Source organism: Neomonachus schauinslandi, chromosome 6 (assembly GCF_002201575.2).
Source record: "Neomonachus schauinslandi chromosome 6, ASM220157v2, whole genome shotgun sequence".
In the NCBI taxonomy this organism is placed as follows: Eukaryota; Metazoa; Chordata; class Mammalia; order Carnivora; family Phocidae; genus Neomonachus; species Neomonachus schauinslandi.
Window position 1 is genome coordinate 117,057,422 of NC_058408.1, and position 27,925 is coordinate 117,085,346.

The 27,925-nt window shown below is 42.4% G+C and overlaps 1 long non-coding RNA gene and 1 other non-coding gene across 2 annotated transcripts; one reads left to right on the plus strand and one right to left on the minus strand.

Annotated features, from left to right (window-relative positions):
* Nucleotides 1–39: 39 nt before the first annotated feature.
* LOC110589543 lies at nucleotides 40–27,743 on the minus strand. The gene is made up of 3 exons (XR_002480894.1): nucleotides 27,715–27,743; nucleotides 2,831–2,889; nucleotides 40–51 (listed from the first exon to the last, which is right to left on the minus strand). It is a non-coding gene; the product is annotated as an uncharacterized LOC110589543 (long non-coding RNA).
* TRNAR-CCU lies at nucleotides 9,949–10,021 on the plus strand. Its single transcript has one exon. It is a non-coding gene; the product is annotated as a tRNA-Arg (tRNA).
* Nucleotides 27,744–27,925: the final 182 nt, after the last annotated feature.

Consider the following 27,925-nt stretch of genomic DNA (forward strand, 5'->3'; position numbering starts at 1 on the left):
GGGATCGAGCCCCACATCGCTTCTCCCTCTGCCTGCTGTCTCTCTCTTTCTCTGACAAAGAAAGAAAGAAAGAAAAAATAACTTAAAAGAAGATATCAAAATGGTCAGTTAACATGAAAAGATGCTCAACATCATCACTCTTCAGAGAAGTGCAAAATAAAATCACAATGAGATACCACTACACTCACCCACCAAATTCATAAGAAAAAAGAAAACCACCTCACAAACAATACCAAATGCTGTCAAGTGTCAAGTGTCAAGGCTAGGGTGCAACAGGACTGGCATATGGCTGGTGGGAGTGTCAAGTAGTGCAACTACTTTGTCAAACCATCTGTCAGAATCTGTCAAAGCCAAACATATATATGTTCTATGACCCCTCGAATCCACTTCTAGGTTGAGATCCTTCAAAATCAAGAGCATATGTATACCAAAAGACATGTACAAAAGCCAGAATTAGAAAAAGCCCAAATATCCATCCAGAGGAGAATGGATAAACTGTGGTATAGCCACACAGGGGAAAAAAAACAAACTAGTGCTACCCATGGATGATCTCACAGACAGAACACTGAATAAAAGAAGTCAGACCAGGGGCATCTGGGTGGCTCAGTCGGTTAAGGGTTAAGCATCTGCATTCGGCTGAGGTCATGATCCCAGGGTCCTGGGCTCCCTGCTCAGTGGGGAACCTGCTTCTCCCTCTGCCTGATGCTCCCCCTGCTTGTGCTCACTCTCTCAGTCAAATAAATAAGTAAAATCTTAAAAAAAAAAAAAAGACACAAAAGAATATATATTGCATGATTCTATTTATATGAAGTTTAAAATTAGACAAAACTAATATATGATAATAGAAGTCAAAATAATGGTTACCATTAAGTGAGAGTGGGCAAGTATTGTCTTGGAAAGAACACAAGGGAAGCCTTCACATTGCAGAAAATAACTCTTACCTTGATCTGGGTGATAGCTAGCCAGATGCAGAGCATATGAAAAATTCATCAAGTTGTACCCTTAGGATTTGTGCACTTTATTTCAATTTCATTAAAAAAGGAAGAGGGGGCACCTGGGTGGCTCAGTCGTTAAGCGTCTGCCTTCAGCTCAGGTGATGATCCCAGGGTCCTGGGATTGAGCCCCACATAGGGCTCCCTGCTCAGCGGGAAGCCTGCTTCTCCCTCTACCACTCCCCCTGCTTGTGTCCCCTCTCTCGCTGTCTCTGTCAAATAAATAAATAAAATCTTAAAAAAAAGAGAGAGAAAAAATGTTGTGTTTTTTACCTGGACAATGGGTTGGCTGGTGATAACATTTGGTTGGAAATAAAGAAGGGTGGCAGGGGGGCTGGCTGTTAATAACAACTTTCCTTTTGGATCTGTAGAGTTTGAAGGGCCTTTAGATAAGCTATACAGAGATGTCCAGCAAGTTGGCCATTAGGGTCCAGGGTAGGGGAGAGATCGGGACTCGAGAGCCAGATTCAAGCATCCCAGCAAACGCCACATCCCCAGAGAGAAGAGATTAGCCAGCAAGACCAAGAGAGTGAGCACAATGGGAGATCAGTAATGGACACTGTGGGAGAAACAATAACAAGAGGCAAGAAGAGGAAGAAGACACTATGGAAAAGACAGAAAAGAAGTAATCACAGAAGGAGGAATAGACCAGAAACCAACCAAGAAGACTTTCTAGGAGAGACTGGACATGAGCACCAAAACTGGACAGAATGCTCAATTCACTGAGTATTACCTCAATTAAGGCAACTTAAGTACTAAAGGATCCATGATATTTGCCATAATAAGATCTCCATTGCCCCTTACCAGACAGATCCAACAAGTGATTTGGTTGAAATATGAAAGGGAAATGGGGAAACATTTGCCAGAAAATACAACTTTAATCCATCTGCTGCACAATCTATTCATAATATTAAAGGAGATTATCTGAAGGTGGTATAATCCATTCTTTCTTGGAGACATCCCTGGCTATATGCCTGGATCAAGTGGGATCATCAGAAAGAGGTCTATGGGACTACGGCGCTTGGGCCTGTAGAAACCTGGATTGACTGAATTCTCCTTCAGCACAAAGTGTCCTGCTTCCCTTGAGGAGCAATTACAGGCAGCAGGCTGTATTGATCGCCCATAGTCCCTGAAAGATTATTTACTGTTACCTACAGGAAAATCAGGGCAGGAACATTTTTTAGAACTCTTGTGTCTTATGAGGAATTAGCATGACAATTTAAGGACCAATTCAAATCATGCAACAAAGAATGTCTGCATTTTTGCTATAACCATCAGAAAAATCAGACAAATTTAAGGGCACCTTGTTGGCTAAGTCAATGGAGCATGCGACTCTTGATCTCAGGGTTGTGAGTTCAAGCCCCATGTGGGTGTGGAGCCTACTTTAAAAAAAATAAAAATAAGAATAAAGTGGTGCCTGGGTGGCTCAGTAGGTTGAGCATCTGACTCTTGTTTCTGCTGGAGTCGTGACCCCAGGGGTGGGATGCAGCCCAGAGTCGGGCTTCACGTGGAGTCTGCCTGAGATTCTTTTCCCCTCCCTCTTCCTCCCTCTCTTCTCCCCCCACTCACATGCATCCTCTCTTTCTAAAGTAAATAAATAAAATCTTGGGGGAAAAAATAAAAATAAAACATACAAAAGAAAAATCAGACAAATTTGGCTGCAATATCATAAAACCTGCCTATTTCTGCATGCTACTCCTGATATTGATGCAGTCCTGGATATTTTCCCTGAAGCTGATTTTCATCTATTTCTATATTTCCATTCTAACCTACTGACCCTTAAAAGTCTCAGACAGTCACGGTAAACAAAATAGGGAGAAGAACAATAAACAACTCACCTGAGATCTATTCATTTTCTGAGGAACTAGGAAACATGTAGGGAACTACAAAGGTGGAGCTAGGGGAGAAGAAAGAAAGAATAATCACAAGAGATCTGACCTGCCTTGCACCTCCTGGATTCTCCCATCTATAAAACTCCACTCACTAGCTGGATAAAACACCCTCCTGTAGGAGAACATCCTGTGGTCCATAACTACCTTGGCAGTAGTTTCTCAGTCTTTTGACAAAAACCCGTTTTGACTTAACTGTACCTGAAAATCCGACTATTGCTTAGGCCACAAATGAACAGGATGACCTGGACATTTACCCTCTCTAGCTCAGTGTTTTTCATCTTTCATTGTAAGCAGAAACAGGTAATCCAGGAAGTTCTTTTCCTACACTATTTTCTGAGTCTGTGAAGTCAGAATGGAGGAAGCAACCACATCTCTCAAAGCTGCGTATGGTAATGAGAGCCCCTCAGGGGAGCATTTGAAAGAATGGCTGTTAGGGAGGTCTGAGATAGAATTTTCTTGGTGGTAGATGGTATTTCTTTCCCCCAGACCACCTCTCTCAAACTCTCAAATGAAGTGACTTGTCCTTGGCAGGCTTGCCCTTTGGCCTTAGCCCCAGCTCACCTCTCCTGAAACTTGGCTCAGACTCAGGTTGTCAACAGTTTGACGGGTGGCTTGCAGAACACAAGGATCACATATTGCTACTAGCCTTCCAAATCTAGCGTCTGCTCTTTCTCTGCCTAGTCCTCCTCTGCTCTGCAGCCCTGGTGGGAGGTCGCCGTTCAGACTGGCTATCTTCCAGGTGGGATTCCTCTACCTTAGGAAGCTGCTTTGTTCCTAGGAACCGGGACATGAACGTCAGGGCCAAAATCATTTTACTTGTAACCTACTATAAGGGTCTCAAATCTTGGAACTTCCTGCGCCCCGGAATCTTGGGCTGGTCCCTCAAAAAACCCAAACCAGGACCACTGAGGACACACAGGCTGGACAGTTCAGACTAGACGCGTAACTAACCATTATGAAGTGTGACCCAAGAAGGCTGAAGAGACACCAAGAATCACGGAAATACAAGTGCCCCACGACAAGCCGGATTCCACATTATACTTGACGGCGATGCCCCCTGGCTCAGTGCTGGGTGGGCTAGGTCGCCGGGTTTAGGTAGAATCGTTTTTTAGAGAGGAGACAGCTGTGGATGTGCCTCCTAGCGCCGTCTCCCGCGGGCTGCGCGGGCCGAGGCGCTCGCGGGCCTGTCTTGAGTCTCCGTTTCCTAATCTATTAGAGCAGAACGGTGAGGACTCCCTGCATTAATCACTGAGCGCGCTGCGGCCTACGAACAGGAGCCGCCTACACTACCGCAGCCTGAGAACCCCCAGGCGCAGGTATGCGAACAAAGGCCGCGCCGCGATCCGCCCGCGGGGGCAGCTCTTGCGGGCTGGGACCTGAAGCCCAAATCCGCGCCCGAACCCCGCCCCCACCGCGGGCGCAGCTCTTTCTCAACACCCGCCGCGCCCCAACCGCGCTCCAGTCCCCGCCTCGCCCAGGCACAAGGCCCAGCTCGGGCAGCGCATGCGCCGAAACGCCCACCCCGGCTCCCGCGCGACTCTTGCCGCAGACCAGGAGGGGCGTTTCCCGTCAGGCCCCGCGGCAGGAGCCCGGCTCCGGAGGGCGGGGGGGCCGGAGCTGCGTCGGGGAGAACCGCCAGGGGGAGGGAGGCCTACTTTCAGCCGTCGCAGACTGTCGCGGACTGAAGACTCGGGAGTACACGCAGTGCGAGCATTGAAAAAGAAAGCAAGCCCGTGACAGAGCTTCTCCCACCACCGAGGTGGTGGTGTTGGCAGTAGTAGTAATGATGATAAAACATGATGGTGCCAGCTTCTCAAAACTACTTGCAATACATAAAAGTTGTAGATGAATAAAAATAGACAAAAACTAAAAGAAAACGACTATCGCACACAGCCCGATCTCCCTTAGATGACTGTGCACAATCTTCTGACATGTTACAAAAATAGCATTTTAAGGGCATAACTATTATAGCATGTTTTCAGTGAAGAATATAAACATTTTCTTGGTCAATATATGTCCCGGCTCTTACTAATAATTTCAAATAGAAAATTTGAAAGAATTCAATGAGCAGACATAAACACCTCACCTAGAGTCGACAGCTGTTATATTTTAACATGTTTGTTTTATCTATCTAAATGTATAGTCATTTATGGTGACACTTCAGCCCTGAATATGTCATCATATATCTTCTAAGATTAAGGACATACTCCTACATGATCACAATAACATTATCACACCTATAAAATTTAACAGTAATTCCATAAAAACCCTCTAATGTCAACTCCATATTCAAATTTCCCCAATTGTTCCAAAATGTCTATTATAAAGATTTTGTTAAGTTTTTTGAAGTTGAAGCTGTTTTTTAAAAACCAGGATTCAACAAACCCCAAAACAATGAAACCCACATATTTATAGTACATAGTAGTGATGTGAGGAATGTGTAAGTGAAGACAAGGCAAGATTTACTCTCTAGATAATCGAGTACTAATTTTCCCATTGGAATAAATGCAGTAAATGCATTCTCAAAGAGCATAAATCTACCAATAGGATAGAGAAATTTTGTTTTAATTTTGCTTCATATTTTCTGAGTATTTAACAGAATTAAACTACCAATTCAACTGCATAGTGCATCAAATTCAGATTGTATTAAAAATAAAAATTCTGGGACGCCTAGGTGGCTCAGTCTGTTAAGCATCTGCCTTTGGCTCAGGTCATGATCCTAGCGTCCTGGGATCAAGTCCCACATCCGTCTCCTTGCTCAGTGGAGAGCCAGCTTCTCTGCCTGCTGCTTCCCCTGCTTGTGCTAGCTCACGCTCTTTCTCTGACAAATAAATAAATAAAATATAAAAAAAAAAAAAAACCTCGGTGTTTTATTTATTTTTTTAAACTCTGTGTTTTAAAAAATAAATAAAAACAAAAATTCTATTCCAAAGTTACCAATTTTCAGGCATGTTTTAGAGCACAAGCATGAATACCACTCCTAAGTAAATATTTGGGTTAGTTGGTTTAAAAAAAAGATTTTTATTTTAGCAACACTGAATATTAAAATAGCAGCACAAGTCTGCAGATCATTCACAAAATGAATGTTTCAAAGCACATAAACAGCACTTACAGGAGACTGATACATGATAGAGTTAAATTTTGTGTGGTTAAGGTGAAAGGGATTATGTATAGTAATAACAAATACTGACCTCAGTTTGTTGTTTGAGTTTTAAAATCCTATGATTCCCAATAATTTTTTAAAGTATTAAGAGAATTGCACGATTTCAAACTTTGTATATAACATACAACTTTCAAATATTTATTCACATTATTATTTTTTTTTTTTAAAGATTTTATTTATTTATTTGAGAGAGAGAGAATGAGAGAGAGCACATGAGAGGGGGGAGGGTCTGAGGGAGAAGCAGACTCCCTGCTCAGCGGGAAGCCTGCTTCTCCCTCTCCCATTCCCCCTGCTTGCTGTGTTCCTTCTCTCGCTATCTCTCTGTCAAATAAATGAAATCTTAAAAAAAAAAGTGACAGCACTATATTCAACAGGCAGTCCTCTGCACGGATGCATGGTTTAAATAATACCAGTACCCCAACAACATAATTCAAACTTCAGTTACCACTTCATATTAACTGTCAGTAATCGCATAAAGTACAAACTCAGCTGCTAGCTCTTCGGTCCTACAAATCATAACACTAATAATGGCTGCACATCATGATCAGTGACAAGTCACATCTCTTCTTTCAAAGTCTGTTGGTAATCAGTCACTGCAAATCCGTTACTCAATTCACACACAGACAGCAACAGTTGTAGTTGTGTGGGCTCTGTCTCCCACTGGTAAACTGTTTTAGTTACTGAGAACTGCAGAACTCTGAGCACATAGGGATTCTGTCCAGACCTCTGCTGAGAGACAAATAAACTCTAGCATGGCATCTACCAACATGAGGCTGTTGGTAGCCGCTCCCATGCCCACCTCCCTACACCTTGCCTGTCAGCCACACACAGACCATTAAAATGTCAGCCCAAAAAACTCAACTCTGCCAGAATTTACTGTTTGTGCCAGCCAACAGTGAGGACAGGCCGCTGACTTCCCTTAGAGCATTCACTAATTATGAATTCTTCCTCTGTCCCTTTCAGATGTATCTATATCTCCTAGAACTCAGAAGTATCTTTGTCAAGGACCTGAAAGCTGTTTCCTTGAAATGAAATGTATTCCTCAGGAAGGATAGGGCCTGTCTCTCAGTCTCTGAGGGAGGACAGAATTCTAATTCCGATAATTACAGATGCAGCTGACCTAATTGCATTTATACTTTTAATTTTTTTAGAGAGAGCACGCTCTTGAGTGGGAGGGGCAGAGGGAGAGAGAATCTTAAGCAGGCTCTGTGTACAACGTGGAGCCTCAGGCAGGGCTCCATCTCAGGACCCTGAGATCATGACCTGAGCCCAAATCAAGAGTTGGATGCTTAACTAGCTGAGCCACCAAGGCGCCCCACATTTATACTTTTTAATATTTCATTTCTGACTTTACATGAGTCTCTGCTTGTTCCCCACCACATTCTCCTTTTAAAATATCCTATCACCTCCACAAAATTAGAATTCTCAGCTCTTTCCCCTACTGTCAGTAGTTACTAGATAGAATCTATTTTTACTGCCTTAACTAATGTCCAGCTGTGTTTATCTTTTTTGTTTGTTTGTTTGTTTTTTTGTTTTTTTGTTTTTTGTTTTAAGATTTTATTTATTTATTCATGAGAGACAGAGAGAGAGACAGAGGCAGAGGGAGAAGCAGGCTCCCCGCGGAGCAGGGAGCCCGATGCGGGACTCGATCCCGGGACTCCAGGATCACGACCTGAGCCGAAGGCAGTCGCTTAACCAACTGAGCCACCCAGGCGCCCCAGCTGTGTTTATCTTTGATACCCTGAAGAAATGAGATGGACTCCGAGCCATCACAAATTCAGTTTGGATATCAAAACTGATGGCACTCCACATGCCCAAAGAGGGTATAAAAAGGTTTATTACTCATATAATGAAGCTTTCTGGAGGGCCCTTGGGTGGCTCAGTCAGTTAAACATCTGCCTTGGGCTCAGGTCATGATCCCAGGGTCCTGGGATCGAGCCCCACATCGGGCTCCCTGCTCGGCAGAGAGCCTGCTTCTCCCTCTCCCTCTGCTGCTGCCCCTGCTTGTGCTCTCTCTCTCTCTGTCAAATAAATAAAATCTTTACCAAAAAAATGAGGCTTTCTGGAGTGAACAGGGATAGTTACCACTCAAGTCCAAAAATGGCTTGAGAGAGCTGGGAAGGACTGCCTTAAAGGTTTTATTGTGACTAAGGGGTGGGGCTGGAGCTGGGGCTTGTGTGACTTGGAACTATCCTCCAGAGTCAAAGAGGGGAGTGCCCGGGCTTTCACATCACCTTGATGTGACACAGGGCAGAGGGAGAAGAAAAGAGGGGTGGAGCTTGAAAGCTGTCATCAATCAAAGGTCAAATATGGAGTCAGACTACTATACACATTCAAGTGGCATTTAAAAAAAAATAATTAAGGGGGAATTGGCCAATAAAGATGAAATTGCAGCAAAGAAATCAAAAGTTACAACGCTGGAAGTGAAACTCAAGTTGAACACAGAGTTCCAGAAGAAATAGCTGGTGAGAGGAGTGTCAACACTCCCACCAATTTAAGAGGCTCTAGATTTACAGCCAGAGGAACCTGCTGAAGGGGAACTCAATTGACATAAATAAGGGAAGTGACAAAAGGAATGAAGTCCCAAGGAAGTGATGCTGTTTTTGTTTTGTTTTGTTTTTTTCTAAGTCACTCTGTTGGTCTTCTATCTACTCAATATGTTGATGTCCAGAATTTCAGGTGGCGTCCAACAAACCGCCTGTGCATATATTATAATAGTGGGACCAGTGTCCTTTCCAATATAGTTCTTAGGAAATTGCTACAGACTCACAAATTCGCAGGCAGTTTATTAGTTGTTACATAACAAATAACCCATAATCTGGTGGCTTAAAACAACAAATGTTTATTATCTCACACCATTTCTGAGAGTCAGAGCAGCTCATCTGTGCAGTTCTGGCTCAGGTTTTCTCTTGAGGTGGCATTGCAACTCTCAGCCAGGCTGCAGTCACCTGAAGGCTCGGCCAGGGCTCAAGGATCCGATTCCAGGATGGCGCACCACACGACTATTGGCAGGTGCCTCATTTCCTGGCCAGGAGAGCATCTCAACATGGCAACTGGCTTCCCTCAGGGCAACCAATCCGAGAGAGAGAGAGAGAGAGAGAGAGAGAGAGAGAGAGAGGCAGAAGCCAGTGTCCTTTAGAACCTTGCCTCAGAAGTGACAAACCACTTCTGCTGCATCCTATTGATTGCAAAGGCAACCCTCACACAATGTGGGAGGGGACTATACAAAAATGTGACTATGGGGGCAGGATCACTGAGGGTGACAAATCCCCCAGAAGGAAGAGGATAGTGTGATAATGTCCTCTATAGAATGCAGTCAAGGCTGTGTTTGAGTGTGTGTGTGTGAAGTTCTTCACACCCATGCATATTTCTCTTCTAGATGTTCTTCTGCATTTTTTCTTTCATTTTTCAACTCTTCTCTTGTATTCTGGTTCTGCTCTTTGTAGTTTAAAAAATGGTTCAGGGGCTCCCGGGGGGCTCAGTCACTCGATTTCAGCTCAGGTCCTGATCCTCAGGGTTGTGAAATAGGGCCGTCTCAAGGCAGTGGGAAGTCAACTTGAGATTCTCTCTCTCCCTCTGCCCCTCCCCCCGTTCATACCCTCTAAAAATAAAATATTTTGGGGGCACTTGGGTGGCTCAGATGGTTGGGCGTCTGCCTTCTACTCGGGTCATGATCTCCAAGTCCTGGGATGGAGCCCCATGTCAGGCTCCTGGCTTAGCAGGGAGTCTGCTTCTCCCTCTCCCTCTGTCTCTCTCTCCCTGCTTGTGCTGTCTCTGTCTCTCAAATGAATATATAAAATCTTTAAAAAATAATAAAAATAAAAATATTTTTAAAAAATGGTTAAGATGGTAAATTTTGTTATGTGTATTTTACCACCACTAAAAATAAAAGTTATGGGGTACCTGGCTGGCTCAGTTGGTAGAGTGTGTGACTCCTGATCTCAGGGTCCTGAGTTCAAGCCCCACATCGGGTGTGGAGCCTACTTAAAAAATAATAAAATAAAATCCTCTTTTAAAAAGGCAAAAAAATTAAGAGAATAAAATGTTTAAAGATTTTTTTTTATTTGACAGAGATCTCTGACTTCAAAATTTCCAGAGATATTATCAAGAGTTCTTTTTTTTTTCAGATACTTCACTCAGAATGCATTAAGAATGTGGCCCAGATTCAGTAAATTCCTCTCAAGACAAAGGGGGACTACTATTGCTCTGACTGCTCCCCATGCCCAAAGGTGGAGATTAACACTGAGATCTTGGGCAAATACTCTTCCTTCTTACCCTTTCACATTCCTGTTTATTTATTTTTTAAGATTTTATTTATTTATTCATGAGAAACAGAGAGTGAGGCAGAGGCAGAGGGAGAAGCAGGCTCCCCGCAGAGCAGGGAGCCCCATGTGGGACTCGATCCCAGGACCCTGGGATCATGACCTGAGCCGAAGGCAGACGCCCAACTGACTGTGCCACCCAGGCGTCCCATCCTGTTTATTTTTTTAAAAGGTGAGGGAGGGGGGTCTAGCAAGAATAATACATTGGGATAAAACTAAATCCATACATTCATTAACTAATTATCATGACCAAGAATACCTCTTTCTCTTCTGTGAAATATTCTTTCTTCCCTAATCTCATTCCCTTTCACCATTTTAGATCTGGCAGTGCTGTCCAATAGAAATATAATAAGATGGGGTGCCTGGGTAGCTCAGTTGGTTGAGCATCTGACTCTTCATTTCATATCTGACTCTTGGTTTGGGCTCAGGTCATGATCTCAGGGTCAGGTCACAATCACAGGATTGTGGGATGGACCCTGGTATTGGAGTCTGCCCTTAGCTCATTGTCTGCTTGAGATTCTTTCCCCCTTCTTCTCCCTTGCCCTCTGCTCCTCCCTGCTGGTCACGTACTCTCTTTTTATCTAAAATTTAAAAATGTTTTTTAGTTAAAAAAAAAAAGAAATGAGAACCATAGATGTATTTTTAAATTTTATAGTGGTCACATAATAAAGGGAACAAGAAACAGGTGAAATTAACTTTAATAACATTTTATTTTTTAAATATTCAAAATATTACTTCAACATGTAATCAATATAAAAATTATCAAGGTACTTTACATTTTTTATTGTAAAGAATTTTATAACTCTAGTATTTATTTCACACACTTTCATCACTTTGGATTTTATAAGTCCCTTATTCTTAGCACACTGCTGTCCTGCTCCTCCAAGAACCAGTAGTTTTTACTTTGTGATGCAGGAATACTTTTTTTTTTTTAAGATTTTATTTATTTATTTGACAGAGAGAGAGAACACAAGCAGGGTGAGTGGGAGAGGGAGAAGCAGGCTTCCCGCCGAGCAGGGAGCCCGATGCGGGGCTCGATCCCAGGACGCTGGGACCGTGACCTGAGCCGAAGGCAGACCCTCAACGACTGAGCCACCCAGGCGCCCCTGGGAATACTTTTCTAATACTCCACTCCTCTTCCACCCTACCATTAATTAGGAGGCACTGTAAACTCTCCAGTAATAAAAGGATGTAAAATTTGAAACTGACAATGCTCTTCCAAATAGATTGCTGGTACATCATTACAGTGAAGGTGTTGTCAATCAAGTATCATAGATGAGGAAATGGAGACAATACAATGAAGCTTTTTTTTTTTTACTAAATCTTCAATATCTGCTGTGTATTTCTCACTGAAGAGCATCTCAATTCAGATGCTAAATTTTCATTAAAAATATTTGATCTATACTTAGATTTCATAAAATTTACTATTTTTTAAAAAAGATTTTATTTATTTGACAGAATGAGAGAAAGTAAAAGCAGGGGGAGTGGGAGAGGGAGAAGCAGGCTCCCCACTGAGCAGGGAGCCCGATGCAGGGCTCGATCCCAGTGGGATCATGACCTGAGCCGAAAGCAGATGCTTAACGACTGAGCCACCCAGGCGCCCCTCATACAGGGCAGTTTTAGGCAAACATTCTTTTTAAGGAATTCCTTTGTGAGTATCCTAATTTGTGTTTCCACAAGATTTGTATTTATCTCTGCACTAATATCTCATATGGGTGTGAGGGTTTTTATATCGTTTTTTGAAATCAGACTCTGTGATGTTAAAAAAGATATCATCTTAGTCACCTTCATATTTCCAGTGCCTGGCATCATTCCTGACTAAAACAGGGGCTTGGGCAAGTTGTTACATTTAGTAAACAGGTTAGTACTGTAGTGAGTTTAATAGTGGCCTTCCAAGAGGATATGTCCAAGTCCTAATCCCTGGAACCTGTGAAGGTGACCTTATTTGGAATAAGGTTTTGGTAGATATAATTAAAGGATCTCAAGATGAGATCATCCTGGATTAGGATGGGCCCTAAATCCAATGATGGGTGTCCTTATAAGACACAGAAAAGGAGCTGTACAGAGATACACAGAAGAAAAAGCCACGTGAAGATGGAGGCTGAGATCGTAGGGCAGTCACAAACCAAGGCACACCACGGATTGCTGGCAGCCACCAAAAGCTTGGAGAGGGGACTGGAATGGAGTCCCTCTCAGAAATTCCAGAAGGAGCCAATTTTACCAACACCTTGATGTCAGACTTCTGGCCTCTAGATCTGTGAGAGAATTTGTTTTAAGCCACCACATTTGTGGCAATTTGTACAACCTTAGGGGGGGAAAAAAGTCTGTATCACTGCCCCAGATGACAATCATGGCAAGAGGCAGAAAGTCTCAGAGGAGTGACTGAGCTGGTAAAGCACCTCCCCGGATTTTATTAATAACCAAACAGGGTTCTTGTGACTGGAATATAGATAAAATGTCATGAGACTCTGAACATGATTTTAGAAAAGGAGAAGGGAGGATATACTTTTGTAACAGAACTAAAGGTTTTTGATAGCCCGATGCAACATTTTACCTAATGATATAACACCAAAAGAACTCCATCAAATTAAATCTGGTAACCAAACAAGGGTACTTAGTATCACTATTATTAATATGGTCCCCAGGGGCGTCTGGGTGGCTTAGTTGTTAGACGTCTGCCTTTGGCTCGAGTCATGATCCCAGGATCCTGGGATCGAGCCCCGTATCAGGCTCCCTGCTCTGTGGGGTGCCTGCTTCTCCCTCTCTCGCTCCCCCTGCTTGTGTTCCCTCTCTCCCTGTGTCTCTGTCAAATAAATAAATAAAATCTTTAAAAAAAAATATGGTCCCCAAATTTTTATCAATGCAATAATTCAAGAAATAAAAGTAGATTATCTATTAAAAAGAATTGAGTTTTAAAAACAAATTGAAGGGGCGCCTGGGTGGCTCAGATGGTTGAGCGTCTGCCTTCGGCTCAGGTCATGATCTCAGAGTCCTGGGATCGAGTCCCGCGTCGGGCTCCCTGCTCCTTGGGAGCCTGCTTCTCCCTCTGCCTCTCTCTCTCTGTCTCTAATGAATAAATAAATAAAATCTAAAAAACCAAAAAAAAACAAAACAAATTGAAGACCAAATGAAGAAAAAACTACTGAAATACTAGCAAGATATTTGAGCTATTTAAATAAATTATCTGAAAGCTTTCCTGTTTGCCAACAGTAATCTGATGAAATATGATTAAATTCTATTCATATTGCAATAAATATATAAGGATCAAGGTATAACTTTGCTGAGAGAAGTGTGACATTTATAAGGACAAACTCAAAATGGTGTGGAGAGATTCAAAATAGAACTTGTTAAATGTGGTAAGGTAAGGGCAGGGTGAGGCATCTCAGCACTGGACAGTCTAGCGGGGTCCAATGTCAGGACAAGGAACACAGGCTATGGTGGGGGGGTGGTAAACCACTTCACCTTTCCAGTCCATGGATGATGGGTGTTTCCTTTGAAGCAGTGATGCCAATGAAGCAGTGATGCCAAGGAATAGAACAGGCAATACCACACAGATGAGCTGATTTATTAACAGAATCATCAGGAAAAGCAAGTTTCCAATATCAAGAGACTGTCCTGAGAAAGTCTTCTAAAACATTTGCTTCCCACCCCTTGCTTCACCATCTTCTTTTGTCACACAAATCCCTCATAAACCATTACCGCAAAACCCACCTACAAGATATGTGCCTTTAAGTTACTAATCTTCTATTTGCCTGTTTCCTCATTTATAAAACAATGGTGGTGATATTACTGTTACACAGACCATAAGGGAGGCATTCTTAGAATATATTTCAATTGCTGTTACTGTAACCTGATCACTAAGGGGTTTAATCAACAAATCATTTTATAGTTTTATATTTGGATCTGTGATCAATTCTGAGTTAGCATATAAAGTGTGAGGTTTCAATTAGGGTTCATTTCATCTGCAAATGGATATCCAATCATTCTAGCACTAAATTGTTAAAGACTATCATTTTTTTTTTTTAAAGATTTTATTTCTTTATTTGACGGAGATAGAGACAGTGAGAGACGGAACACAAGCAGGGGGAGTGGGAGAGGGAGAAGCAGGCTTCCCGCTGGGCGTGGAGCCCAATGCGGGGCTTGATCCCAGGACCCTGGGATCATGACCTGAGCCGAAGGCAGATGCTTAAGGACTGAGCCACAGGTGCCCCGACTATCATTTTGCCATTGAATTTCTTCAACTTTATCAAAAATCAATTGGCCATATTTGTGTCAATTTCTGGACACTTCTGTTCCACTAATCTATCAATCCCTTCACCAATACCATACTATCTTAATTCTTATAGCTTTATAGTAAATCTTAAAACTGGGTACTATAATTCCTCAAACTTTGTTTTTTTTTTAAGATTTTATTTACTTATTTGACAGAGAGATAGAGAGCACAAGTAGGCAGAGAGGCAGGCAGAGGGAGAGGGAGAAGCAGGCTCTGCGCTGAGCAGGGAGCCTGATGCAGGACTCGATCCCGGGACCCTGGGATCATGACCTGAGCCAAAGGCAGACGCTTAACCAACTGAGCCACCCAGACGCCCCAAACTTTATTCTTTTTCAAAACAGTTTTGGCAGGTGCCGCGCCTGGCTGGCTCAGTTGGTAGTGTGTGCTACTCGATCTCAGGGTCATCAGTTCCAACCCCACAGGGGGTGTAAAGCTTACTTAAAATAGCTTTGGCTATTCAGTTCTATTTTCCATTATATACTATTTCTCTTTATCTCTGGCAATTTTCATTGTTCAGACGTCTACTTTGTCTGATATTAAGATGGTTACTTCAGATTTTTGTTTACTATTCTATGTTACATCTTTTCTATCCCTTTAAATTTAAAACTATCTGTACAGACTATGGGGCACTTGGGTGGTCTCTCAAGCATCTGCCTTCGGCTCAGGTCATGATCCCAGGGTCCTGGGATCGAGATCCTCGTCAGGCTCCCTGCTCATCGAGGAGTCTGCTTCTCCCTCTTCCTCTGCCCCCCTCCCCGACCTGTTTTCTCTCTCTAAAATAAATGAATAAAATCTTTTTTTTTATACATTTTATTTATTTGGCAGAGCGAGACACAGCGAGAGCAGAAACACAAGCAGGGGGCAGATAGGGAGGGAGAAGCAGGCTTCCCGCTGAGCAGGATCTGGGATCATGACCTGAGCCGAAAGCAGACGCTTAATGACTGAGCTACCCAGGCGCCCCATAAATGAATAAAATCTTAAAAACAAAACAAACACCTATACAGACTTTCTTATAGACACTGAGTCTTTTTTTAATCCATTCTGACAATTTTGGTTGTTTAATTGGTTTGTTTATACCATTTATATTTCATGCCAAAAAGAATTAACACAGCGGGCCTGAACCTGCTAACCTCATCAAGGCCTGCTTGCAAGGCTGGTCCTTGGCTGGCATCTGAGAACTTGCCTGGTAAACAGTTGCCTACACGCATATAAAACTTGCCCTAAATGATAAGAGTGGCTCACTGCACCTAAACTGACAAACAACATGTATGCTGAACACCGGCTTTCCTTCTGAACATCTGGAATTTCAGTGACTGCCACAAGTAAAACGGGCACGATGTGTCTCCATGACTGACTCCCGAGTCACAAAAATTGTTGCAACGTGTTGCTGGGGGAATTCAGTGCATCCTGTGTGACTTCACTAAGATGACTCTGGGAAGCTCAGGTCTGGTTTCTTCTAGATATCACCCCATGAACCTTTTCCCCTCTACTGATTCTGCTTTGCATCCTCATAATGTAATAAATCTTAGCCACAAGTACAATTATATCCTGAGTCCTGTGAATCTTTCTGTGAAAAAGAATTTATTTTAACTTGGTAATAGAAATTTTAGTTAAATGTTTTACTTTAGCAAAACACACCTAAAATGAACTAACAGGGGGCGCCTAGGTGGCTTAGTGGGTTAAGCGTCTGCCTTGGGCTCAGGTCATGATCCTAGGGTTCTGGGATTGAGCCCCACATGGGGCTCTCTACTCAGTAGGGAGCCTGCTTCTCCCTCTCCCTCTGCCTTCCCCACCCTGCTTGTGCTCAATCTCTCAAAAATAAATAAAATCTTTAAAATAAATAAAATAAAATGAACTAACAGTAAAAAGAAAGCTTTAAATTGAGGCTTCACAATTTCATATAATCACAAAGACCAGTATTATGTTTCAATTTACAAACTGAATGTTGTAAAACCTTAACTTACCTTAAGGATTATAAATAAAGAAAAACAGATTAGAGGGGCACCTGGCTGGCTCAGTTGGAAAAGCATGTGATTCTTGATCTTGAGGTTGTGAGTGTGAGCCCCACTTCGGGTGTACAGATTACTTAAAAATAAAACTTAAAAAAAAAAAAAAAAAGATTAGGATGAAAAGGAGCTCCTGGTTGGCTCAGTTGGCTGAGCGTCGGACTCTTGGTTTCTATTCGGGTCATGATGTCAGGGTTGTGGGATGGAGCCCTGCATCAGGCTCTGCACTCAGTGTGAAGATTCTCTCCCTCTCTCTCTGCCTCTGCTCCTCCCCCTGCTCATGTGCGCTTGCTCTCTCTCAAATAAATAAATAAATACTTTTTTTAAAAAAAAGATTAGGGTGGGGCGCCTGGGTGGCTCAGTCGTTAAGCGTCTGCCTTTGGCTCAGGTCATGATCTCAGGGTCCTGGGATCCAGCCCCCGCATCGGGCTCCCTGCTCCGCGGGAAGCCTGCTTCTTCCTCTCCCCTCCCCCTGCTTGTGTCTTTCTGTCAAATAAATAAATAAAATCTTTAAAAAAATAAAAAATAAAAAATCAAAATAAAAAAAAGATTAGGATGAAAAAAATCAAAATAAAAAAAATTATGAATCTAAGACCTTTAATTGAATTTTTCAAAAGCATGTCTCTCAAATGTGTTTAGAGCAACATGGTATTTTTATATATTTTTTATATTTATATATACTTTTTTACTTCACATAACTGAAATCATTTCAATATGCATATTTAATTGCTGAGGTACACTAGTACAATATAAACTGAAATAAGCTCAAAATGCAAGAGACATTTTGAGGCATTACAAAATACTGAAAAGGAAATTTTTTAAAAATACTGATTTCATAAGTTCACAGTACGAATTGGTTACACAGCTTCCACTTGTGTAATAACAGCTGCTCTTTGTTCCTGGTCTCTCTGTATAAGGTTAGACAGAAGTCAGCGAAGTTCTCCTATAAAACAAGCTATATCAGCTTGAGCTGATTTGGCTAATACTATATATGTCACTGCCCTTCAACACTGATCTGCTTCAATTCTGTGGGACTTGAATAATATATCTGTGTTCCACGGTTTCTTTTTTTTTTTTTTTTTTTAAGGCCATTTGATATAATCTTCTTCTTCTTTTTTTTTTTAAGATTTTATTTATTTATTTGACAGAGAGAGAGACAGTGAGAGAGGGAACACAAGCAGGGGGAGTGGGAGAGGGAGAAGCAGGCTTCCCGCAGAGCAAGGAGCCCGATGTGGGGCTCGATCCCAGGACCCTGGGACCACGACCTGAGCCAAAGGCAGACACGCAACGACTGAGCCACCCAGGCGCCCCTGATATAATCTTCTGATTAGAGTTAAACAAAAAAATGAAATGAACATCTGATGCCCCATCTTCAATGTTGGAAATTCTGCACAGCTCAGCAGACAGCACCAGGGTAAGTTTGGCTTCCAATGCCTTCAGGACCAAGCATCAGAGAAGGGACACTGGTCAGGAGAGCATCAGACTAGTTTGTGTGCAATCTTTTGTGGCTGAAAACAAAGCAAAAACTAAATTTTTCATTTAATATATGTAACAAGAATACATTATAAACATTATTTTCCCCATTTTATAGATGAGGAAGGTAAGGATGGATTAAATTATATAAAGGGCCTTAAGAATATCAAATATGTTTCAGAGCTGAGAGTTAATCCCAAGACTCTTGATTCCAAAGCTTGTACAGATACACCCACCCCACCTATAAGCACTACCTAATATTCCAGTCTACAATTGAATGGAATCAATATGGCACTTAAGCACATACTTCAGTAGGCCTTCTGACCAAAAACTATAGAAATGACAAAAGGTATTTTAAAAACATAAATGGGTATCATTGCTGGAAAATGAGAAGGGTCACCCTCAGTGGATATGGAATTTTGAGGGATTCAAAGATGGAATGACCACAGAGTTGGATCCAGAGTTCAGAACCTGCAGAAGATGACAGCTTGAAAAGATGCAAGCTCTAGAGACAGTCTGAGTCCTGGCGCTCCCTCCCCCTTGGGCCCAGACAGCTAGAAAGCAGCTATGGGTCTACTCCCAGACTGACACAGTATAACCAGGGAGGCAGAGAAGTGCCCTTGGTGTCTGGCAGCAGCTAAGATACCTTGGGAATGCCACATCACTACTGTCTCCTGGTACCCAGACCATACCACACTCCATCCTGTTGCCAATAAAAGATATAGGTAAACAGTATTTAGTCATGCCAGCAGGAACTCTCACATGACATCTGAGAAAAACCAACATCCCAAAGAGCATTACCCAACTGGAAGGACAAAAACTAACACTGAAGGAAACTAAGCCAATAATACACCAAACAGGAGATTTTGAAAGATATGTGTCTAATATATTCAGAGAAATATGAGAGACTAAGGCACCTATAAAAGAGTATCTTTTATGCAAAAGAGCAGTTTTGTTAATTCTTATATTAAAAATAGTGTCAAAAAATAGTGTCAAAATCTGAAAGAAATCCTAACAATATTAAGGAAATATCAGAATAAAGGAAAATTTGTACAGTGAAATGGTGAGCTGGAAGACACCATCAATGGTCTCAAATGTGATGCAAAAGAAAAGAGGAAGTGTTAGCTTTAGTTGTAAGGGATGAAACTGTAAATTCTAATAGCTAACTACTGAATGTTCTAGAAGGTGAGAAAAGATAATTAAGCTGGGGTAATACACCAAGAACAGTAAGTAATACTCCAAATTGCAGAAAAATAGGAGTCCTAAAAGAGGATATATTCAGATGCCTTGAACATATTGGGAATACAAATATTTATCAAGTTAAGGCAAGGGTGCCTTAAATGTCATGACAAAATTTGGTAATTAGATTACTAGGAACTTCTCTGTAATATTCTTAGTTATAATAGTTAATTGTAATAAAAACTCTTACACTTAACCAATAATACTGGCTTACTTGTTTGCAGCAGGAGGTATATTTACAGAATATAACTAATGATGGAAGCTGAATTTCACCTTGATGATCAAACCCAGTTTTTAACCCATTGTCTATGGCTTTAATAATTGTTATGATAACAGAACCAATAAAATAATTCTTCTTAATACCTTGTGGTCATAAGCAACCACCTGCTTTCTTCCTTTTAAGGTTTTATTTACTTATTTATTTATTTGAGGGAGAGAGAGCATGCGAGTAGGGGGAGGGGCAGAGGGAGAGGGAGAGAGAGAATCTTAAGCAGGCTCCCCTCTCTGCACAGAGCCCAACGTGGGGCTCAATCTCACAACCCTTAGATAATGACATGAGCCAAAACCATGAGTCAGATGCTCAATCAACTGAGCAATGGAGGCACCCCCCCAACCTGCTTTATTCTTATAACAAAATTTGGTTAAAATAAAAATGAGTGGGGCACCTGGGTGGCTCAGTCAATTAAGCATCTGCCTTTGACTCCAGTCATGATCCCAGGGTCCTGAGATCAAGCCCATGTCAGGCTCCCTGCTCAGCGGGGAGCCTGCTTCCCCCTCTCCCTCTGCCCCTTCCCCTGTTGGTGCTCTCTCTGTCTCTCTTTAGCTCTCTTTCTCTAATAAATATAATCTTTAAAAAAATTAAAAAATAGGGACACCTGTGTGGCTCAGTCGATTAAAAAGCATCTGCATTTGGCTCAGGTCATAATCCCAGGGTCCAGGAATCGAGTCCCACCTGGGGTGCCCTACTCAGCAGGGAGCCTGCTTCTCCCTCCCCCTCTGCTCCTTCTCTCTCTCGCTCTTGCTCTCTCAAATAAATAAATAAAATCTTAAAAAAAAAATCTTTAAAAAAAGAGGGGCGCCTGGGTGGCTCAGTCGTTGGGCGTCTGCCTTCGGCTCAGGTCATGATCCCGGAGTACCAGGATCGAGCCCCGCATCGGGCTACCCGCTCTGTGGGAAGCCTGCTTCTCCCTCTCCGCCCACCCCCCCCCCGCTTGTGTTCCCTCTCTCGCTGTGTCTCTCTCTGTCGAATAAATAAATAAAATCTTTAAAAAAAAAAATTAAATAAAAGAAAAAAAGAAAAGCCAGCAATCTGAAAATATCAATGGATGCAGATTTTTTTTATTCTTATGTTAATCCCCATCATTAGTTTTAGATGTAGTGTTCCATGATTCATTGTTTGTGCATAACACCCAGTGCTCCATGCAGAATGTGCCCTCCTCAATACCCACCACCAGGCTAACCCATCCTCCCACCCCCCTCCCCTCTAGAACCCTCAGTTTGTTTTTCAGAGTCCATCGTCTCTCATGGTTCGTCTACCCCTCCGATTTCCCCCCCTTCATTCTTCCCCTCCTGCTTTCTTCTTCTTCTTCTTTTTTTTTTCTTAACATATATTGCATTATTTGTTTCAGAGGTACAGATCTGAGATTCAATAGTCTTGCACAATTCACAGTGCTTACCAGAGCACATACCCTCCCCAGTGTCTATCACCCAGTCACCCCATCCCTCCCACCCCAACCCCCACTCCAGCAACCCTCAGTTTGTTTCCTGCAATTAAGAATTCCTCATATCAGTGAGGTCATATGATACATGTCTTTCTCTGATTGACTTATTTCGCTCAACATAATACCCTCCAGTTCCATCCACGTCGTTGCAAATGGCAAGATCTCATTCCTTTTGATGGCTGCATAATATTCCATTGTATATATATACCACATCTTCTTTATCCATTCATCTGTCAATGGAAATCTTGGCTCTTTCCACAGTTTGGCTATTGTGGACATTGCTGCTATAAACATCGGGGTGCACGTACCCTTTCGGATCCCTACTTTTGTATCTTTGGGGTAAATACCCAGTAGTGCAATTGCTGGATCATATGGTAGCTCTATTTTCAACTTTTTGAGGAACCTCCATACTGTTTTCCAGAGTGGCTGCACCAGCTTGCATTCCCACCAACAGTGTAGGAGGGTTCCCCTTTCTCCGCATCCCCGCCAACATCTGTCCTTTCCTGACTTGTTAATTTTAGCCATTCTGACTGGTGCGAGGTGGTATCTCATTGAGGTTTTTTTTTTTTTTTTAAGATTTTATTCATTTATTTGAGACAGAGAGAATGAGAGACAGAGAGCATGAGAGGGCGGAGGGTCAGAGGGAGGAGCAGACTCCCCGCTGAGCAGGGAGTCCGATGCAGGACTCGATCCCGGGACTCCAGGATCATGACCTGAGCCGAAGGCAGTCGCTTAACCAACTGAGCCACCCAGGCGCCCCTCATTGAGGTTTTGATTTGGATTTCCCTGATGCCGAGCGATATTGAGCACTTTTTCATGTGTCTGTTGGCCATTTGGATGTCTTCTTTGGAAAAATGTCTGTTCATGTCTTCTGCCCATTTCTTGATTGGATTCTTTGTTCTTTGGGTGTTGAGTTTGATGAGTTCTTTATAGATTTTGGATGCTAGTCCTTTATCTGATATGTCATTTGCAAATATCTTCTCCCATTCTGGTTGTCTTTTGGTTTTGTTGACTGTTTCCTTTGCTTTGCAAAAGCTTTTTATCTTGATGAAGTCCCAATAGTTCATTTTTGCCCTTGCTTCTCTTGCCTTTGGCGATGTTTCTAGGATGAAGTTGCTTCGGCTGAGGTCAAAGAGGTTGCTGCCTGTGTTCTCCTTTAGGATTTTGATGGACTCCTGTCTCACATTGAGGTCTTTCAACCATTTAGAGTCTATTTTTGTGTGTGGTGTAAGGAAATGGTCCAGTTTCATTCTTCTGCATGTGGCTATCCAATTTTCCCAACACCATTTGTTGAAGAGACTGTCTTTTTTAATGGATGCAGATTTTTAAAAGCCTAAGAATAGTATGTTTTTTCCAGCCAAAGGACAGGAAAGGGGCAGCCTTATAAGACAGAAAACTTTTAGATAATAAACATCTTGTTCCAGCCAAACTCTACGTAAAAAAGTGTGACACCACCCCCTACCCATATCAGCAAAGGTCTATAGCAAGCCTAGACTTATACCCTCTTCTAGGCTGGGACATGGCACAGCTCACCCTCCTATCAAGGTGCTATCATTGAAGGTCCAGTGGGGAACCTGACAGCCACCACAGTCCACTAGCATAAAACATCCCTGCCATTCCCGATCTCCAGACTGTCAACAGAGGCCAAGTGGAGAACTTGGACTTCCACCCTATTGGGCAGTAATGATATCACCTTCCTTTCCCTTGCCAGTGTGGCATCAGAGAAGAACTCCTAAAAACAGAAGATTTAGGGGATGCCTGGATGGCTCAGTCAGTTGAGCGTAGTAGGGCTCTTGATTTTGGCTCAGGCCACGATCTCAAGAGTCCTGGCATCAAGTCCTGGAATGGGCTCTGCGCTCAGTGGGGAATCTATCTACTTGAAGATTCTCTCTCCTTCTCTCTCTGCCCCTCCCCACTGCTCTCTCTCTAAAATAAATCCGGGCACCTGGGTGGCTCAGTCAGTTAAGCATCTGCCTTTGGTGCAGGTCATGATCCCAGGGTCCTGGGATCAAGTCCCAAATCAGGCTCCCTGCTGGGTGGGGAGTCTGCTTCTCCCTATACCCCACCTTCCTGCTCATGCTCTCTCTCTCTCTCAAGTAAATAAATAAAATCTTTAAATAAATAAAAACAAAAATAAATAAATAAATCTTAAACAAAAAACCAAAAGATTTATTAAGAGCTTGAGCCTCGGGCGCCTGGGTGGCTCAGTTGGTTAAGCGACTGCCTTCGGCTCAGGTCATGATCCTGGAGTCCCTGGATCGAGTCCCGCATCGGGCTCCCTGCTCAGCGGGGAGCCTGCTTCTCCCTCTGACCTTCCCCCCTCTCATGTGCTCTCTATCTCTCTCATTCTCTCTGTCTCAGATAAATAAATGAAATCTTTAAAAAAAAAAAAAAAAAAAGAGCTTGAGCCTCAAAAAATAGCTCAAAATTCCAGGATCCAATTTTAACGAAATGTCATACTAAGAGCAATGAAATAGCCACTTGAATGAGAAAAGAAAACCACTATCAACCCCAATATCTGCAATACCTAACAAGAATTATATTTTATTTTATTTTTTAAAGATTTTATTTATTTATTTGACAGAGAGAGATAGCGAGAGCAGGAACACAAGCAGGGGGAGTGGGAGAGGGAGAAGCAGGCTTCCCGCAGAGCAGGGAGCCCGATGCGGGGCTCGATCCCAGGACCCTGGGATCATGACTCGAGCCGAAGGCAAGTGCTTAACGACTGAGCCACCCAGGCGCCCCACGACTGAGCCACCCAGGCGCCCCCAAATATGTGGAAATTTAAATTAAAAATATAATACCATTTATGATAGCTCACCAAAATTAAAATACTTAGGTATCTAACAAATGTTACATAACAATACATAGGTAGGACCTGTATGCTAAAAACTACAAAATACTTATGAAAGAAATCCAAAAAGATTTAAGTAAATGAACGACATACTGTATTCAGAGATTGGAAGACTCAACATAGTACAGATAGATGTCAATTCTCTCCCAAAATGATATATAGGTTTAACATATTTCCTATCAAAATCCCAGCAATATTTTTTATAAGATATAGACATTCTAAAATGTATATGGAAAGGCAAAGGAACAATAACCAAATAATTCTGAAAAAGATGAATAAAGTTGAACTCATTACACACAAGTTTAGAAATCAGCATAAAGTTGCAATGAAGACAATTAAGTATTGATGAAAGGATACTCAGATAAATCAGTTGAACAGAGAAGAGTCCAGATCTAGACCCACACAGATATGGCCACTTGATGTCTTGCAACAGGGGCATCTGGCTGGCTCAGTAGGTAGATCTAGCATGTGCCTCTTCATCTCAGGAGTCCTTAGTTCAAGCCCCACATTGGGTGTAGAGATCATTAAAATTAAATAAATAGGGGTGCTTGGCTGGCTCAGCAGTAAAGGTTAAGTGTCTGACTCTTGGTTTTGGCTTGGGTGATGATTTCAGGGTCCTGGGATGGAACCCCACGTTGAGCTCCACACTCAGCTTGGAGTCCACTTGGGATTCTCTCCCTCTGCCCCTCCCCCAGAACACACGCTCAGTGTGCTCTTTCTGAAATAAATAAATCTTCTCAAAAAATAAATAAATAGGGGCGCCCCTGGGTGGCTCAGTCGGTTAAGTGTCTGCCTTCGGCTCAGGTCATGATTCTGGGATGGAGCCCCACACATCGTGCTCCCTGCTCAGGGGGGAGCCTGCTTCTCCCTCTCTGTCTGCTGCTCCCCCTGCTTGAGCTCTCTCTCTCAGATAAATAAAATCTTTATTTAGGGGCGCCTGGGTGGCTTAGCCGGTTAAGCGACTGCCTTCAGCTCAGGTCATGATCTCAGGGTCCTGGGATCGAGCCCTGCATCCGGCTCCCTGCTCGGTGGGAGTCTTGCTTCTCCCTCTCCCACTCCCCCTGCTTGTGTTCCCTCTCTCGCTGTCTTTCTCTGTCAAATAAATAAAATCTTAAAAAAAAAATCTTTATTTAAAAAATAAATAATTTTTAAAAATAATGATTTCTTACAATGGAGCAAAGGCAATTTAGTAGAGGAAGTAGTCTTTTCAACAAATGGTGCTGGAGCAGTTGTATATCCATTTTTCTGCCTATCTCTGGATATAAAGGGAAAAGATGTGGTGCCTAGCTGGCTCAGTCAGTAAAGCATGTGACTCTTGATCTTGGGGCCGTGAGTTCAAGTGAGTTCAAGGCCCACATGTGGCACAGAGTTTACTTAAATTTTTTTTAAAAGTACTTTTTTAATTAAAAAAAGAGAAAATAAATAAATTTAAAAATTTTTTAAAAGAGAAACTTGATCTAAATCTCATACCTCATTAAAAAAAAACTCAAAATGAAATTTATATGTAAAATGGAAAATTGTAAAACTTTTAAAAGAAAATATAGGTGGAAAATCTTCAAGACCTAGTGCTATGTTAACAGTTAGAATACGAAAAGCAAGATCCATAAAAGAAAAAGTTGAGAATCTTGACTTCATCAAAATTAAAACCTTTTTTGCTCTGCAGCACTGTTAGGAGAAGATAAACTACAAATTGAAAGAAAATTCTGTAAATCACGCATTTGGACCTGTATTTAGTGATCTACTGATTTATTTATTTATAAAGATTTATTTATTTGAGAGAGCAGGAGCAGAGTGAAGAGGCAGAGGGAGAGGGAGAAGCAGGCTCCCCGCTGAGCAGGGAGCCTGATGGGGGGTTTGATCCCAGGACTCTGGGATCATGACCTGAGCTGAAGGCAGATGCTTAACCAACTGGAACCACCTGGTGCCCCTGGACCTATATTAAGATAGAATAAGGACTGTCAAAACTCAACAGAAACGAAACAGCTCAATTTTTTAAAATGGGAAAAACACTTGTCCAGATATTTACAAAGGGATATAAGGATGACAAATAAGCTCATGAAAAGATAATCAACATTATTAGCTATTAGAGACATGCAAATTAAAGTCATAATAATATATGGCCATATACTCCATTAAAATGGCTAAAATAAATATTTTAAGTTTTTTAAATTGACAATATCAAGTACTAGTGAAGATGTAAAGCAACTGGAACTCTCATGCATTGCTAATGGAATGCAAAATGGTACAGACACTCTGGAAAAGTTTGGTAATTGCTTACAAAATTAAATATTTACTCACTCTCTAATCTAGCAATCCCACTGGCTTTAGGAGGTAAACTGGCACAACTCTTTTACAAAGTATCTTTACGTGATGAAGTTAAATGTGGGCAAATCCTATAACCCAGGAATTCCACTTTGGTATAGTCTAAAGTAAGTCTGGCACATCTAACATAGTTTTGGAACATAGGTGAGGTTTGGTGGGGTGAGCTCCAGAGCTGAGGACCAAGAAAGAATTCTTGAGATAAGGGAAGTTCTAAAAGGATCTTCATATGCTAAAGAACACAGGATACCAGCAACCTCGCTATTGTCAAACCAAGATTATTTTTCCCTCTAGCAAGTCATTAACATTAAAACAGTTGGGAGCTTCCTGGAGGAAGGTTATACTCTGCCTGTCTTAAGTATTTGTCAATGGGCTGCAGGTTATATGGACATTTAATTTTATCTACATTTCCTTCTGCCTTTGTTCCCACATCACTGGTGACCCAGAAGTCACGTGCTGGTTCAAAGCACCACTGTTTATAATATCCCAAACTGGAAACAACCTATATGTCCTTTAACAGAATAGTGGAGTGTTGCCTGCTTATTAAATGGAATACTATAAAACAGCAAAAAATATTATAGCTTTATGCTTGGTCTTAGAATAATCCTGTGAAGACAACAGACAAGGCTAATTAACAAAAGAAAGGCACTGAAGAAAACAGTGTTTTATAATGAGAGCTTGAGACAAAGCTCTGGACCCATTCCCACACCTCTGAATTTAGGCTCATTCCAAGACGAGCTCTCAAAAAGGAACCTGTGCAAAATGTAGTCAAGGGTATGACTAGAAAAAGGGAAAGAAAAACAAATAGTTGACTACACACAGGAAGCAGCAAAGCCTGACCAAGAGGCAAAGGAAATCAATGAGGAAATATTTCAGACTGAAGTGTTCAAATTTAGTGAAGCAGATAAAGGAAGACCACAGAGAGGAGATGCAGATAGAAGAGGAAGAAGTAAAATTTCTGGAGAAGAAAAGTTCAAAGGCTTGAAAATATTTCCTCAGGGAGGCAGGAAATGGGGCTATAGAGAGAAGAAAGTTTTTGAGTAATAAAGCCTTGTGCAAGTTTGTGACTCTTGAATATGTGAAAGTACTGCCTTTAATTAATTAAGAGCCTCCACCCTCCCCACCCCCCGCCACGTCTCACTACCCTTAAAGGTGTCCCTCAGGCTGGCGCAGACGTCGCAGACCTGCAGGTCCTTGGATGCCCACCGTCTAGGACTCCCCCGACATCCCTGGCCTAAGGAAGGGATTCCTCAAACTCGGTCCCTCTGGATCCCCTTGTCTTCATCTCCCCAGATGGACTAGCGATTCCCTCACTTGGCTCCCTCTACAACGAAACCCCACCGCCCAACATACACTCCAAATCTCAGTCCCGCTGTCCCCACCCCCAGAGGGCCAAGTTCCCGGTCGGTCCCAATTGTGCGGCCCTCAGCCTCAGACCCGCCGCCCGTCCCGCCCCTCACCTCGGGCTCCGAGTCTCCACGCTCCCGCTCTTCACATCCGGCACCTCGATCGTCTTTCTGAGCACCCAGAGGAGGGTGGAACGCGGGGAACTTGGCAGTTGTAGCTGAGGCCGTTAAGGCTTATTTGCCATCACCATGGAAACCCCTGGCAGCGCGCCCTGGGCGGGGCCTCCGAGGGGCGGGGTCTGGCGCGCGGCAGGCCCGAGTGCAC